This window comes from Ambystoma mexicanum, chromosome 4p, assembly GCF_040938575.1.
Source record: "Ambystoma mexicanum isolate Mex_15411 chromosome 4p, UKY_AmexF1_1, whole genome shotgun sequence".
In the NCBI taxonomy this organism is placed as follows: Eukaryota; Metazoa; Chordata; class Amphibia; order Caudata; family Ambystomatidae; genus Ambystoma; species Ambystoma mexicanum.
Window position 1 is genome coordinate 382,212,031 of NC_090927.1, and position 17,201 is coordinate 382,229,231.

General features: G+C 47.8%; 1 protein-coding gene across 1 annotated transcript in view; it reads right to left on the reverse strand.

The window, feature by feature from the left end:
- The window catches only part of GEN1 (GEN1 Holliday junction 5' flap endonuclease), a 742,451-nt gene that overhangs the window by 328,104 nt on the left and 397,146 nt on the right, over nt 1-17,201 (reverse strand). The window lies entirely within an intron of this gene.

The following is a 17,201-nucleotide window of genomic DNA, read 5'->3' on the forward strand; positions in this document are numbered from 1 at the left end:
TGTGAAGGGAAGGCCATGATTGGGGAGATCAATGAGTACCTGGAGGGAGCTTCACCCCCGTCTCTGTCTTGGGCTGACGCGGGGAGCATGGATGCCCAAATGTCGGGTGAGAAAATTCAGAATGCCATAGGGCGTCTCCGGCTGGGAAAAGCACCTGGGCAGGACGGGTTTACACTGGGTTTCTACAAGACCTTCTCACCGGTCCTCATCCCCTTGCAGACGCTACTCTTCAATGTATCCTAGATGCGGTGAGAGCACCAAACCCATTCACCCAGGCCCTTATTTCGGTGATACCAAAGGAAGGCAGGGATCCCAGCTCCTGCAGCTCATACCGCCCAATCTCACTCCTAAACATAGATGCCAAGATCTTTGCTAGGGTTCTGGTGGCCAGACTGGAGGGGCATCTTCTAAATCTGGTACATTCAGACCAAGTGGGGTTTGTGACGGGGCGCCAGGGGGTAATACTATGAGTAAAACACTCAATTTGATCAGTGAGGCCCAGGCACCGCAGGGTGTCAGTGGATGCAGAAAAGGCCTTTGATAGGGTTAAGTGGCACTACTTGGAAGCGGTACCAATTAAAATAGAGTTGGGCAAGAGATGTTTAAAGGGCAACAGGGCTATCTATTCCTCCCAGAGGGCCTGTGTAGCAGTAAATGGAGGATACTCGAGGTGGTTTCATCTGGGGAGCAGATCGAGACAGGGTTGCCCGCTTTCCCCCGCGGTCTTTGTGCTATCGCTGGACCCCCCGGCTCAGAGACTGAAACAGGACCCGCCAAATTGAGGGGTTTATCCTGGGAGGCATGACCTGTAAACTGGGTCTCTATGCGGATGACATGTTACTACATGTAGTGAACGCACTGACCTCAGTCCCACGGCAGTGGACGTGATTGAAGGGTACGGCCGTTTGGCAGGGTTCAAAATTAATACTGGCAAGTCAGTCTTCTTCCTATTGGATAGAAGCAGGGATGGCGAGGGGGGGGGGGCAGTTCCTCCTCCCCCCCGGGCATTAAGGTGAGCTTGGGAACATTAAGGTACCTGAGGATTAACGTCACGAGAGAGCTAAGAAGCCTCTACGAGGCATATTCCCCCCCCCCTCCCGTGACAACGAAAGTGGAGAGAGACCTAGGGATATGGAACAAGTTGACCATATTGTGGATGGGCAGGCTAAACGCAATTAAAAAGGTTGTACTCCCCAGGTTCCTCTATTTATTTTAAATGCTCCTGATACAGATCCCCAACGCCTTCTTTAGAATGACCAAGGGTACTCTCACACGGTTCCTCTAGCAAGGGAAGCAACTGAGGGTCTCTAGTGCGACGCAGAGTCTTTCTAAGGCTATGGGGGGCAGGGGGGGGCAGTGGGTCTCCTGAACCTACAACTGTACTACAAGGCCTCCTAGTTTAGGGTTCTGATCCCACACCTCAGAAGAGGGGACGATTTACAATGGGTGGGCCTGGATTACTATCATTTACGACCAGCGATTCGATGGTGGGGGAATGGCTGTGGGTCCCCAGGGGTAAATTACTGAGCAGGATTAGCGAACACCCCTTTATGGGCATCATATGGAGTGTCTGGCGAAAAGGAGCTGGAATGGGTGATGCCACGACGTGACCTTCGCCCCTTGGGCACCTTGGGTCACAGGGGTCAGAGACGCCATCCCGAACCCAGAGAGGTTTCAACTGTGGTATGAGGCGGGATTGGAAAGGGTTGGACAACTGTGGAAGAATAGGTAGGTTTATCACGCTACAGGAGTTGGAGGAGGCCCTGGGTTTGGGCAAGCTCTCCATCTTCGTGTATCTGCAATTTAAGGGTGTTCTCACAAGGGAGGTCTGGAGATAGAAGATTCAGAGGGATCTCACGCCACTTGAGAAGATCCTAGATACTGCTAAGTGATTGATCGTTTCTCTATACAGGGCCCTGGTGGACACGAGAATCCTCCAGCAGGTTGAGACAGAGATGGGAGGGAGACCTTGGGGTGGTTCTTTCCTCCCAGATGTGCCCGAGAATGTGACGGGAAGCCTCACAGGCTTCAATCTCCGGCCAGTGCAAATTGCATGCTATTAATTTATTACACAGGTGGCAGTACAATCCGGTCAGGCCGGCCAAAATGTTCCAGAGTGTGAGCCCTATGGGTTGGCACGGGTGTGGCAAGAAAGCCGATTATGGCATATGTGGTGGGGTTGTGAAGTGGTCCAGTCCTACTGGGATGAATTCCTTAGCTGGATCAAGGACTTGGATGGGATCACAAGACGGAATACCCTGATGCGGATATTGTTTGGGGTAGAGGAGCAGGAGGGGAAGTATATACAATTACCGAAAACGGTACAGTCTACTTCTTGCAGGGAGGGCATTCCGGGCCACACAGTTCAAGAGAGAGCTACTTCCTTCTAAGAAAGAATGGGTTAACAAAGCTAAGAACTTCTATCGGATGGAACGACTAATGGCCACAATACATGGGGATTTGGAGTTTCTCCAAAGGGAATGGGCTGATTTCTGTGAGAAGTACTGGCTCTAGATGAGCCTGGGGATTGTACAGCCCACGGAGGGGGATGGAGCTAGGACTGTACATCATGTTGATTAATGGGCCACCATGCATGAACTGAACACCACATTAATCATAGAGACTGCAGACCCCCTTGGAGATGGTTTTGAGGTTTAAGTGAACAGGGTAGAGCCATTATACTGTTGAGCAGGTTGGGGCGGGGAGGGAGATTACGCTGGGGTGGGGATGGGGGCGTAAAGTATGTTTTGATGATTTTCATGTTGTAATCTTTCTCTGCCGTCCTTTATAAATGAAGTTTAAAATAAAAAATGCATCAACTGCTGACAGTTATGTTGCATACAAATCATGCAGCAAGGTGTCTCAACATAGATCCTAAGGAAGGAAGGCAGGTTAAGTGAAACAATGGCAGAATACTTTCTTTAGCTATAGAGACACAATTCTGAGTGAGGATTCCCCCCATCTGGACAACCTGTAATAAAAGGATTAACAAGCCCAGTAGATTCATGTTTAATAAGTCTGGAATCCTAGCCAAAAAGTTCAACCAATCCAATGTACCTGAGATGGAAGAGCTTCTTCGACGGTTCGTCGACTGATCCCTTAAGGGTGGACTCCCTTTAAAGCAGGAGCCACAGGGCGTTGAGATCCTTGAAGAAAAGTGGAACACTGGCATCGAGACAGCGGCTTCGACCTTCGCGGTGCTCTTTGACGATTGTTCGTGGAAGTCCTGGGAAGATGAGGCGTGTGGTCCACCTCGAAGCAAAGTGTTTGGTGCTGCAAAGAAGACTCAGTGATGGATGTCGGCCCGCAGCGGGTGTCGGGAGTTGCTTCGGCGGCCCTGTGGCCTGTCGGTGCTGCAGCCGCAGCACGAACCTCAGGATAGCTTTGGCGATGGGGACTCGACCACAGGCTTGACCTCGGATTTTCATTCCGTCAATGTCCTTGCGAGGTCCTGGTCGGCTTTGGGTGGTGGGAAACTCAAAGGCAGACTTTCCTCGGTAGACAGTGACCTCAACTTTCTCCAGCGAGACAAAGTGGTCGATGGTGATGGCAAGGGAACCCTCTGTCAAATGTTCTTAGGCAAAGGTGGAGCTTTTGTGACTCCGGTCGTCGAGCAGCACAGCGTCAAGGTGTCCCCGCTTCTGGGCGCCACGATTCGACTGGCTTCCAGCTGTTACGGAAATCTTTCGAAGCCTGGTTGATGGCAATGGACTGCGATGGCCCCGATGGCCAGGCGCTTCTCTTCAGGATTCTCGGCTGATCCCTTCTGCGGTAGACAGCCTTTCGGGACTGGCTTCCAGGGTACTTCGATGAAGAACAGCAGGTTTTGCACAATGGTGTTACGCTCACCTTGTCTCTGCAGGGACGTCGGGCGCTGATGCGTGGAGTGTCTGCTTCCCTGGTTAGAGTCGCTGCGTGTCTTTTTGTTCCCTGGACTGGCATTGGGTCAGCTCATACGACAGGGGAAAGGGTGGTGAGTGAGACTGTCTGTTCCTGTGACCCCACCCTGCTCCTTCCACACGTGTTCCCCACTCCGGGGAGCTCTCACCTTGTGTATTTGGTTGGCGGGCTCTCATTCCTACTTAGTCTCAGCAGGGGCGTAATGTCCTGTAGGATCCAGTTACTTCACTGACCCTTGAAGTCGAGTGGCAACCCAGAACTGCAATGGTCGCAACTCGTACTGCTTGTGTTGCTCTGCTTGTTATTGTCCGTGTAATCCGTTGTATGTTGTCCGTGTCCAGTTATCTGTGTTGTCATTTGCTGCGTGCCGCAGCCCGTGCTGGTTTCACTGTTGTGACTCGTGTCGCTGTTGTGGCACTAAGCCCTCCTCGGTGTGCGTTGGTTTGGTGCAACGCGTGTGAGCGGCTGAGCCAGTGGCTCAGGGTGGCCTGCCTTGTGTCTAGGGCACAGCGCAAACTCAGGTGTGGTTTGTGTGATCTAACCTGTTCTTTCTCTCCCTTTTCCAGGTACCTGTGAGCCGGCGTGATGAATGAATCCGGTCAATAGTGACAGAATCAGTGAGTAATGCGCAGCGGCGACAGCAGTTAACCTGGTTTTCCTTCTCTTGCTTCTGCAGGTGCCGGCGACTGATGAAAGCTGGAGTCCTCGATGAAAGCTGGGGTCCTTGATGAACAACCGGGTCTTTGCTGGAGGCACAGGTAAGTCAGAACAGGTGAGTATGCGAGGCCCGATGGTCTCCGGCTTTTCTTTGCAGGTTTGTAGAAGATTGCTGGCATGAGTTCCTCGGAGAGCGTTACGCTGCTAACTGCAGAATAATGCGAAGCATGCCTTAGGGCTTGGGTGGGGCTTATATAGCCAACCATGCCTTGCCACTCCCATTGTGCAATCAATTCTAGAAGCTCTCTGCCACACCCATGATTGCAGACTAACGCACAAGCTAATGGCTTAGAGCCACGCCCTTAACTGCAATTAGCATTGAAGTCAATCACACAGTGGCAGACCAATTATACCCGTGTTTTCCTTGCGGTTAGCTCCATGAGCCTGGTGCCAGAGGCGCCAGAACTGGGTCCAGGTGGCCCTTCTTTGAGGTTTGATCCAGCCAGGGCCCTTAATGTGCCCCAATGTTTCCTATTGCTGCTGGGCTGGGGCGATCTGGTCTGCTCATCGTGACAGATGGTCCCTCGTAGCTCAGGGAGCGGTCTCCTAGCCAGGTCCTCTCTCGGATCAGTCTCAACAGCTTTTAGATTTCGATGAAGGAAATGCAGCAGCAATTCTTCTTCCAGCTAGGCCTCAAGGATGAACTTCAAGTTCCAACTTCAGCTTCTGAACAAATTGGTGAGAGGTCCCCAGATATACACATCTGTCCCTCATTCACTCTGGCTTCGTGGTATGTGTTTAGGTGGGGTCGGTATGGGGCTTGGGGTTGGTGTCCCCTGCAACACCCCGCTCACTATAGTATACAGTATAGTGAGCCGGGTGTTGCGGGGAGAACCACGCAGCACACCCGAGCAAAAGAAAAAGAAAAACCTGAGGCTGCGGGGGTGTCCCTCGCAACACCCTGCTCACTATACTGTATACTATACATCTCACCCGAGCAAATGTAAAAAAGAAAGAAAAAAGGGACCCTGCATCGCCGGTTCCCGATCACGGAAGTGAAAGGGAACCGGCGCTGCAGGGATACAGCGCGTCTGAAGGAAAGGTAAGTAGGGGTGTGAGGGTCTGGAGGGGTATGTTGGGGGTGTGAGTGAGGGTGTTTGTTTGAATCTGTGCGATTTGTAATGGAAATGTTTGCATGGGAAATATACAAACATTCTGTATTGCGTACATTTCCCATGCAAACATTTCTGTCGCAGGTAATTTACCTGCAGACACATCACATAGATCCCCAGCCTTTCAGCACACCACACTGCATTCATGTCAGTTTTCAGCAGGGATGTCTCATTCATTGTGTCACACACACAGAAACCAGACACCCATAACATAGAATGCATATTGGTCACACACTCTATTCGCACAGGTCCCACCCCAAGGATGTACCCATAACATACAGTCACTGGAAAGGCTCCAGCCAGCCTGGACTTCCCCCACAATACCATATATGGTGCATCCCCCCAACAGCCAGTCAGAGGAAGGGACAAAGTCAGGGCTTCCCATGACTTTGGCAAAATAAGGTAACAGGCAATAGAAACCAAGAGGCCCCAGGGGCCATCTTGCCTTCTATCAGATATCCACAGATTCCAATGGCAGGGCCTGGGTATCCCAAAATAGAGGATACTGAGAGCACTTGTCGCATCAGCATGAAGCTGCCACCAGCCCATAACCCACTCTGTGGGCAACACACAGGTGCCCAAAAACATACACCAGGGGTACAGAGTTGTACCCTGACCCATGGGTGCCATAAGGGTATCCCAAGCGTCTCTATTCACCATGACCAAAAAGAGGAAGAGCTGCACTACCAGGGGTCCCAACTGGGCTCCTGTGGAGGAAAGGAAACACAGAACACACGTGATTAGGGAGTACAGGACAAGGACATGGAGGTCATGTCCCTCTAATGTATTTCCAGCATTAAAACTACAACTTTGCATCCGCCTATCATTTCTGACCCCTCACAAGAGTTTGGACGGAGGACATATTTTCTTTTGGACTTCATGACAAGGGACAAGTACTATTACTTTCTTTAGATAGGTACGATCCCTCTAGTGATAGGGCAAGTTAGGACTTTGGCTTATAATTTACATTAAAAGAACTTGAACTATGTCTTCAGAGGGTCCGACTCCTTCTTCCGACCCGCCACAACATACATCAGATAAGTGTTTATCGGATGGAAGGAACCTAGCATAATGGAAGGTTTGAGAGCGGTTGTGTGTTGAAGTAGTGCTATTACTCAAACAAACCTGTCTTCAAGAAAGCCTCGACTGCTGTACTCGGCTCTAATTATCTTAGGAATTCTTGAACCCATTCCCTACAGGTGAATGATTTTAAATGTACCTCTCAATAAAGGGGTTGGATGACCCCAAAAGCATGTATGTCCTTCTTGGGTTATGCCCGTGGCCAGAGCCTGTGCCAGATTGAAAGCACTGCTGGTGTTGGGGAACCAGCTGTCTATCACAGGGGAAAGACGGTCTTGGAAATTAGAAATACATAGAAGGGTGAGAATTCTGCAGAGCCAACAGACCAAGAGACTGTACGGTCTTTCTAAAGGTGTTGAATTTTGATTTCCAAATGGTCATCTTCCTTGATCTCCACCACCCAGAAAATGATTCAGTCTATTGTGTATGCCCAAAGGAAATCCTGATGTGCACACAGAGTTTCATCTAATGACTATCCTGAACCTACTGCTCTGGCCAAACAACTATTATTGTCAAAGCAGACCTCTGGGTATACTTAGTAGCAGTCTTAACAACAGACACCACCTCAAGCAGTGGTGTCTGGAATTACCCTTGTATCTACTAGGCAGCTTCATGGATCACAGCCCACAAAATGTGGGACTATGTCCATGGATGTAAAAAGCATAGAAAAATGTAATTGCTGTAAATACAAACCTTTCTAGATGGCCAGGAAAGCATTTGTCTTGGATCTGGCACTGAATTCCTGGAAGGCCAGACTTTCATGTCTGTGCTTCCCTGAAACCGTCCTGTGCACACTTGGAGTCGAGGAATTTAATTGGAAATTAGTAAACGGACCCAACACTAATTCTTTATTGCATGCCTGGAAGGCTACTTGGGAAGAGTACATTGGGAAAAATGTTGGTCTGAATTCTTTAGATGAATTAAATGCCACAGTAAACAACAATACTTAAAGCTTTGACCAGGACTTAGATTCTACCATTAAATCCATTAAATACTCACATGCCCAGGTCCTGATGGTCTCTGTAACATTCTAAAAAAGAATCATAGATCCTGGGCTTACTTTTCAGGCTTTTTTTTGGCAATTAGTGTTAGAGGCAGCTTACGCAAAAGCTGGTGCGAGAGCATCATTGTCCCAGTGTATAATTGAGGCCCTCGTACTCATCCAAATCGTTATAGAAACATTATAGAATCTTGGCCATGTTAGATGCACCTGACAACATATTTGCTTGTATTCTCCTAATGGATTTGAGCACATGGCCCGTGGCCCTTAACATCATACCCATCATATCCAACAATCAGACAGGGTTTTGCAAGAGCAACTGTACTGTGAACACAATATTTACACTCACTCACATAATCAAAAGAGCATGGCAGTGCACTCAGCACCACGTTTGTTTAGTTTATAAACCATTTTTATTTTAAATTTAAAGTTACAAACAGAAAAATAAACACCAAGTGTCTTCACTCTGACAATGCATTGTCAGATACATTTTCGCATGGGCATTATATATCTTCACATTTTGCTCAATGTTGCAGCCTTCCTTTAGTGCAGCATATGTGCGCACCTCTGTTGAAAAATGTTGTACCTACCTAAGCTCGTGCCAATGTGTGGCTGCTAGATGCCCTCTCCAGTTCCCGTGCAGGGGATTTTTATGTTTGCTGCTTTAAATATCCTCTGCATCAGTTCATTCCATGCTTCCACACCTTCGCTCCCCTCATTCATTCCCTTTTGCAGCGCCCTGTGCCACACTGTCGTCTCTGCCAATGACTAACATTTCAGGTCTGCCCACCAAGCCTCTATCCTGGATCCCTCAGCCGATTTCCAGGCCATTCCTATCCTGTGTTTGGCCAGGATACAGACCAGGTTCTTCATTTTGGATAGGTGAGCAGCCAGCCTCTCTCCTCTAAGAAACAGTCCCAACAGGTAAAACTCAGAGGGCCATGCATGAGGATCCCTCCTATTTTCGCCCTTTCCGCTACGTCCTGCCAGAATCTAACATGTGCATCACGTCCTCATTCTCCTGGGTGCATCTAGGGCAGACCTGGGCAGTGTCTCTATATATGTGTGACATTCTATGTGGTGTTAGGTACGCCCTATGTGTCATGTTTGTTTGGATGACTTCAAATCTGGCATTCCTGGAGACTTTCTTAGAATACAGCAGCACTCTCCGCCATTCAGTGTGTGAAGTCCCTCTCCACATCCCGTTCCTACTGTCTGCGCACTTCCAGATCCCTGGTACCCATACCTTCCAGTAGTAGGTCTTAAATCCTGGAGACCATGTGTTCCCCCTCTGATACATCATAAAGGGTGTCCAGTATTGGATTGGTTTCTCGCCCTGTACCGGCCATCTCCTGTCTATCCTGCCCACTATTCCCAAGTACATCAGGAACTCTCCCATGTGTATCCCATGTTATCTCTCCAGGGACAAGGATTCCAGCATCTTATCGTCTTCAAAGAGGTTGCCTAACATTGCTATCCCTTTGGTCTCCCAACACTTCTGAATCTGCTTCACTTTGCCTTGTTGAGGTCCTATGATCCCTGCTATGCCTCCAGAGTATGGGCCCAGGGTTCCTAGGAGTCTCCAAATTCTTTTCCATAGGTCCGACCTAGTTTCAGCAGACCGGGGGGTCTTGGTAACTCTAAATCCCTCACCCATAACACTTCTGGGTGTCTAGGATCACGTTGTCCCCGAGCCAATTCGCTACCAACTGCAGTTTCCCGGCCAGGTAGTACAGTTCCAAATTAGGCACTCTCATCCCACCATTGCGATAGTCCCTTTGTAGCGTGCTTAGTGCTATTCTGTTCATCCCCGCCACCCATAGGTGTCAGCCCCGCGTGTCAGCCCATCCAGCCGCCTGAAGAATCCCCTAGATTATATGCATAAGGTACCAGATAGATGGCATTAGGCACATTAATGAGGTGGTACAGGAGGCGCAGGAGTGCCACCATTTTCAACACAATGATGCCTTTCCCGGTACTCCAAGGGGTAGTTTCTCCCAGAACCTCATATCTTTCCACTACCTCAAAGACTCTCTGTATCTTGTGTAAGGAATGCATGGTGGCAACGATAAAGACAGACACGTGATTACAGTTCAAGGGTGTTTATTAAACTGCATAAGTCTGTTGGAAAAACGCCTAATCTAAACCTAAATCTAAGACGGGCGCAAGCTACAAACATCAAATAATAATAAGGCAGTCCTAGGGGTGTCTTGTCAAATAAAAGGCAGACCTGTCAATTAAAGGAATTTGTTAACCTAAAAACGTTATGGCTGAATCCAAGTCAAAATGGAGAGTGTTGGCTTAAATTGTGGTCACCACTCAGTTTTACTAATTTCTTGTTTGTTTTTCACAGTTTTTGAATTATGATTATTGCTTTTGTGCCTCTTTTCATGTGTATTCTTCATTTGAGCATACCCTTAAAAAATATATATATAAGAAATACTTCTCTAATTACTTATGCACCTTGTGTTTATAATACTTTCTTCCAAAATAAACATGTTTAATGTTTTTTAACTGGAGACTACCTCGATTGCTTTTTGAGTTTACAGTAGCCTATAATTCAGCGATACCTTGCTGGTACACGAACCGAATAACTTACCATTTAAGTACTTTTCCAATTGAATTGACCTTCCTTGGTTCTGTTTGTCAAATAAAAGGGCCTATACTAAAAAAAAAAAAACTATTGCCAATCCTTACAACTAAATACAAAAAGAGTGTGGGATAGGGTTCAAATGAAAAAAAGAAAGAAGTGTTCACAAATGATAAGTTAGGTGGCATAGCCGGGGGTCTCCCCCACATTTTGAGCACGGGACAAGGCAGGACTCCCAAGCACAGAACACGTTCGAGCTTTCTCAGCACGAGACAACAGTTCTGCACTCAGCTATCAGGATCTTCGGTGGCTAAGTCTCTTTTCTACACAAAGTCTCTTGCCTCCGAGGACCTGAAGCATTCAAAATAACAAACAAAAAGTTCCTTTCTGTATGCACGTTGGGTAAAGACCTTTCACCCCTGGATCCCTCTCTTCCGGGCTCAGATCCACAAAAAGGTCTTAGTGATACCCGGACCTTCGGTGGTTAGATCTCTTGCTTCTGAGGGCCTTTTATGTTAAAATCATAAACAATAGTTCCTTTCTTATTATACTTGGGTGCTGATTCTTCACCTCAGGGTCCCCCCTCTTCCGGGCTCAGACCCCTCTCGGATGTCAGCCTCCCTCCGTCAGGTTCACTCTGGCTTGTATTCAAAAGATTCCTCTGTTGCATTCACATGTCGGTGGGGTGGTGGTTTTTCAACCCTGGATTCCCCTCTTCCGGGCTCAGATGCTTCTCGAAGGTGGGCCTCCCTCCGTCCGGTTCACTACGGCTTTTGTCAAATCTATTTCACTTGTGGCATTCACAAATCTTAATGTCTTTTAAAACAGTTCACTGTGGACATCCCTCTGTCGGGTTCACGCTTGTCAACACACTGTTCTATGGGACTTCAGGCTTTGCCCCACTCCATCGGCATCCCTCCATCAGGTTCACTCTTGCCAACTAGACAGTTCTGTCTCTTGAACTCCCTATGCAGGATTCATCTCCCTTAGCTTTCCAATTATGGGTAGGTCAAAGAGTTTCGACTGTACATGGGGTTTTGCTAGACCCCTGTATGACCACTTTGACCTGTTCCTTTGTGGCTCTCGAGTGCCGAACCCCTCTGCAACTGGTTTTCCCTTAATGTTCACAGTTCTTTGGACATTTCTTAATTTGCCACTATGTGACTTTCATTCAACACAGTTCAGTTTCTTATCGGTTCTCCCCTCGACTCACCGGCTGTGATGAACCGCTTGGCTTTCCTTGTATCTGGAGTCAAGGACGGTACCACGGTAGCAGGCATCTCTCTGTCCTGCTTATCAGCATAGGCATGTTCAGTGTACCATTGACATCTGCTGCAACACATGCTGGCTATTGTTCCCGGTTTTAGGATTCCTTCCATGGATGTTTTGCGGGTATGGGTCAGACAGAGCAAGGTTGTGTCTCTTCTCGTCACCCTTTCGATTCTCGTCGCCTTTCTCCTCCTCTTGAAATGCTGTGTTTGGATAGCAGTCTCGTCATGCCATCTGCCTTGCTAGTCGTGCGCTCTTGTACTCCATCTTTCATCCCTGTTAGGAAGGGAAAGGGCTGTCCGGTGTGTGTGTGAGATTCTGGTCAATTGCCCGACTTTGCCTGACCCTTGTGTTGGGACATGTCAGCTAAATGGCTCTGGTGTTAGTCCGTCTTTCGTGGTGTGCGAAAGTGTTTGTGTCGGAAAAGGGGGCGGTGGATAGAGGTTTTGAGTATCTTGCGTGGTAGGATGGGGAAAAGGTATTATTGGAAGGAGGATACCACGCCTCACCCGTCGGTACACTTGCACTCCCTGAGGACCCCCCATCCAGGTTATCCTCCCTCACTAGTCCACCTCCGGCAACTGGATCCAATAGCGATGGCCATGTGCTGGCGACCTGGATGACACATGCCTGGGGACTAGTAAGTGAGACACCTGCAGGTTTCTCACAGTTGTCTGTGTGTGCGGAGGCTGGGTCGTGCCACACGTTTATTTCCATGTATCTGATGGTTTTCCTCTGTCCATCTCAGCCCCAGGACTGGCAATTGGTCTCTAGCTAGGCCTCTTATTCTCCCCAGTGGGAACAGACTAGATTTTTCCCTATTTATTTGGATACCCGAGAGCCTGGAAAATTGGTCTACCGTGTCCAGTAAGTGCAGTAGGTTATCCTCTGGTTGGCTGACATACAGTAGCATGTCATTCGCGTACATGAACACGGTGTGTGCCACCCCATCTATCTCTATTTCGCATTTCTGTTCTTAGGAAGGCCGCACCACTACCATCCTTCCCTCATCATCCTTCTTGAAGTCCAGCAACTGGAAGGGGACTGTGGGAGCTATCCACACCAGGACCCCTGTAGTGTATACTGAGAACGTTGAGACATACAGTCCCCCCCCCCATTTCCTGCCAATCACGGTCTGCTTTTCCGCTGTGAGGTGCGTTTCCTATAGCATCGCTATTTGTATCCCCTTCCTTTTCAAGTATGCATGTACCCGCAGTCTCTTTATGTAGTTGTTCAGTCCCCTGACATTCCATGAGACTACACCCAGGCCATTAACTCCCACCTTGGACGATCTTGCAAGGCTGCACCCTTCCCACTGCCCCGTCCTCCTGTTCGCCCACCCTTTCCCCCTGTTGGTCGCCCAGTCGCCATTGAGGTCCCTGCCCCTCCATGTGTATATCTCTTGCCCAGAAGGGAGTTTGTAGTTGCTCCCCCCATATGTCATTCTGACAACCCTCTGTTGCCTTTACTCCCGTCACATCCTTTACATCACACATGTCACAGTTTAGACCACTAGTTACCCCAACAACCCCTATTTGGAGACCATTCATCCAGGTCGTCGGCCCACTCCCCCCCCCACCCTCCCAACTCCAAAAAAACACTACCAACAATAACCTTTTATAAATTGTGGATAACTTTCCTAGCCGTATAACGCATACTCTGGCGCAGCCGCTTCTCCTACCTCCCTTCCCCCCCCTTTGGGTGGCGTGTAGCAGCTCGATGCCTCCCACAGGCATCTAGTACCTATGTGGGGGAGACCGATAACCACCCATGGAGGTAGCCATCTGGACACTGGTGTTTAAGTCCGGTGTTTCCAGCATGAGACTCCCGCCTTTAGTTTATCAGTTGTCGTCATTTGTATTTGTCCATTGGACTCTTCGGTAGCTCCTATGCTATGGCAGTTGCGCTTCAGGGTCCATCGTTGTTACTGCCAGGCAGTTGTGGAAGTCCTTGTTCGTCCATCCAAGAGTGCGCCTCCTGCGTATTCTCAAAGAAGTGCAATCTGCCGTTATGCAGGACTTTTAACTTGGCCGGGTATATTAGCATATATTGTAGGTTGGTCCTCTCCTTAGTCCTTCCAAATATTGCTCTTTGTTTCTGCACCTGGGCCGTGTAGTCTTGATAGATTGCCAGTTTGGAGGAATTGCACGTGATCGTACCTCCTTCCCTCTAGAAGGTCAAGATCCTTTCCCGGTCCTTAAAATTCATTATCTTCACTATCACGGGCCTCTGGGGTGCTCTGGGCGGCAGTCGAAAGGCCACACAGATCCCTGGACAGGAGACTGAATCCTTGAGTCAGTATTTCCTGCAGCAAAAGGTCTTCCACATAGCTCACTGGATCTTTACATTCCTCTCCAGTTTTCCAATGTTGTTTATTCTGGCTCTCCCCTCAGAATCTTCTACTCTGTGTTCTAGTGTCCACACTCTCTCCAATACCTCAGCCATCTGGGTTCGTGTGCTGGCTATGTTGGTAGGGTTCTCCTGCACTCTCACTTCTGCCGTAGCCATCCGGTCTGCTAGCTCGTGAACATCCTGGCGCAGTAGCGCCACATCCACGATTACAGCGTCTATCTGGTGTTCGAGTGCTGTTTTCAGCGCGGCTGTTGCCGCCAGAACCGGGCCTTCTTCCTGCAGGCTGACCTGCGAGTTTCCTATACCACTGCTACTAGCTAATGACCAGGATGCCTCATTGTCTCCCTTCTGGGCGCATGCTTCCATCAGCATTTGTTTGCATTTGCTCTTGTGTGCCTTGTCCGACATTTGGATCGTTACCTGTGTGGCCTGCAGAGCAATATAGGTGTTCAGTATTCTCAACTTGCTTCGGTGGTGCCTTCTTAATGTGGGTTTCAGGTGCTTATAGGGGAAGTTATCCCGCCATATCTCAGTGCCCTGCTAGTTGTTCCAGAAGCTGGGACCCCTTTTGATAGTTTATTATTAGAGTTGGGTCAGCCACTCCTCACTCTCCCACCTGTCTTGGAACTTTTCTCAAGGCCTTGTCTTGGTGTCTGCACCCTTTCTATGGTGTCTCTTGCTGCCTCTCGGGCCCAACCAGCTTGGTGGGTGCAGCTGCTTCTACTGGTGCTGGCGGCTTGCCTCGGGCTAAAGTGAGCGTGTGCGTTACGTTCTGTGCGCCAGCACCTCCCTGCAGGTGCAATCTCTGCTCTCTGTGATGGTTATCCCTCTTGTGACGCTTCCTCCTCAGGGTATTGCACACTACATAGCCCATTCGTCACAACCTGCCCTTCACTCCACGGGCCCCCTTCCTTCCCAGCTGTTGGTTTAATGCGCCCTCCGGCCGCTCCGGTTGTGTCTACGACAAATCTTATGACCAAGAGAAAAAAAGTGGTTTAAAGAACCCTTCCAATTTTTGTCCACCTTCAACAAGTTTGACTCCTGAGGCCCAAGTTTTTGAGAAAAGAGTTCTGTCAGTTGACAGAACAGAACAATATTCCCATGCACCAATTTCAAAACCTCACACAAGTAGAACGTTTAGCCCTACAACAATTGAAGAATAATGTCGATATAGTAGTGCGGAAAGCAGACAAAGGCGGAGCAATAGTGCTTCTAGATCGAGACTCTTATATTCGAGAATGCAGACGCCAACTAGATGATCAAACATTTTATAAGATTCGAGAAGATCCGACACCACGATTAAAATCAATCATAGAAGAAAAAATTAACAAAGCGCTCGCTAGAGGTTGAATATGCAAACAAGAACATGAATTTTTACTTTAAAAAAAAACGACCACACCTCAGTTCTACATCTTACCTAAAATTCATAAGTCATTATCCAACCCCCCCCCCATTGTGTCAGATTTAGGTTTGCTTTTCGAACCTTTGTCTAAGTTTGCCGACTCCTACTTCAAACCTTTTGTACAGGAAATGTATTTGTATATCCAAGATACCACTGAGGTCATTATATTGATTGAGAACTAGCATTTAACGCTCAGACTCAAATATTAGTTGGTCTTGATATCGTATCTTTATACACATGTATTCCCCAAGATCTAACTTTAGAAGTGCTAGAAGAGGTTCTGTTAACTAAAAGAACGGGCGATTGTCCCAACAGTTTGATCCTGTGGTGCGCTTCGATGGCCCTCAAAGAGAATTTCTTTAGTTTTAACCAAGAGCTGTTCCACCAAATTCATGGAACGGCCATGGGGCCCTCGGTGGCCCCATCGGCAGCTAACTTATTTGTCAAACACTTCGAGAAGAGTGTTATCTATGACCCCTCCAATCCATTTTTGTCACATCTACAGAATTGAGGTTCATAGATGACATTTTACTGATTTGGGACGGGAATGCTTTAGAGCTAGAAACATTCTTAAATTGGCTTAATGCACAGAATACATTTCTGCAATTCACAGCAACAAGTAGTGTGACAGAGATTAATCTTCTCGATTTAACTATCTGGGCCGATACCATCGACCACACCCTTAAAGTCAAACCATATCATAAAACTACAGATCAAAATTATTTGCTTAAATTCGATAGTTGCCATCCGAGGCATACACAAAAAAATCTTCCGGTAGGCCAATTTTTCAGATTAAAACTGAATAGCTCCGATATCAACACGTTCGAACAAGAAGCTACAACCTTAGGTGCAAAACTAACAGCGAGATGCTATCCTTAGAAGATCGTAAAGACAGCCTGGAAGCGCGCAAGGAACAACAATAGAGAAGCTCTATTGGAGTACAGAACAAAACCCAAGACCGAAAGACCAAATAGTTTTCGTCAGCACTTTCAACTCGTTATCTAATAAAGTAAAAGCCATTATTAAATGCAATTGGCATATACTAAGTGGAGGTGAATGCCCCCTTAAAAGTCTGTTATGCGCGTTTAAAAGAGGTCCTAATATCAAAGACCTTGTGACCAAGAATGATATTTCATTGAAACAAGTCCAGAAGACGCTTACCGAACCTTGGGGCTTGAGTAGACCCACAGGCCATACTCCTTGTGGGACATGTAGCTGTTGTGCCAGCTCCAAACGTAAAAAAGAGGTTGATTTGGGCCTGATGAAACCGTGGCTCCAACGTCAATTTAAAAACTGTAATTAAAAAATTGTCATTTGTCATTTGGTGCCCTTGCCGCAAAATCTACATTGGTATGACAGAAAGAAAAGTCAAGCAGAGAATCACAGAGCACAAAAGCTGTATACGGAATCGGAATTTAACTGCTCCTATGGTAGGCCATTTTTTAGCCATGAACCACACACCTGAGTCACTCACGTGGAGCGTGCTATTACAGCTAAATTCAGTGGAAAACACATCAGCCAATAAGAAGAGACTACTCACTCAAGAACAAAGACTAATTTATCTTTGCAATTCAGTAGAGACCGGTCTAAATGAATGAATAGACTGGACATCTTTGTAAATGAGCAGTGGTCCATGTCTTAAGAAAATATCATTGTTCTCGTTTTATATCGAGCGATACACTTTTCAGCACTCCTTCTGAATGTAACCACCATATACACTATTATTCCGTGTATACTCCTCTTGGCGAACTAGGTGCCTTAGTGTGAGGGTGTGCAGCT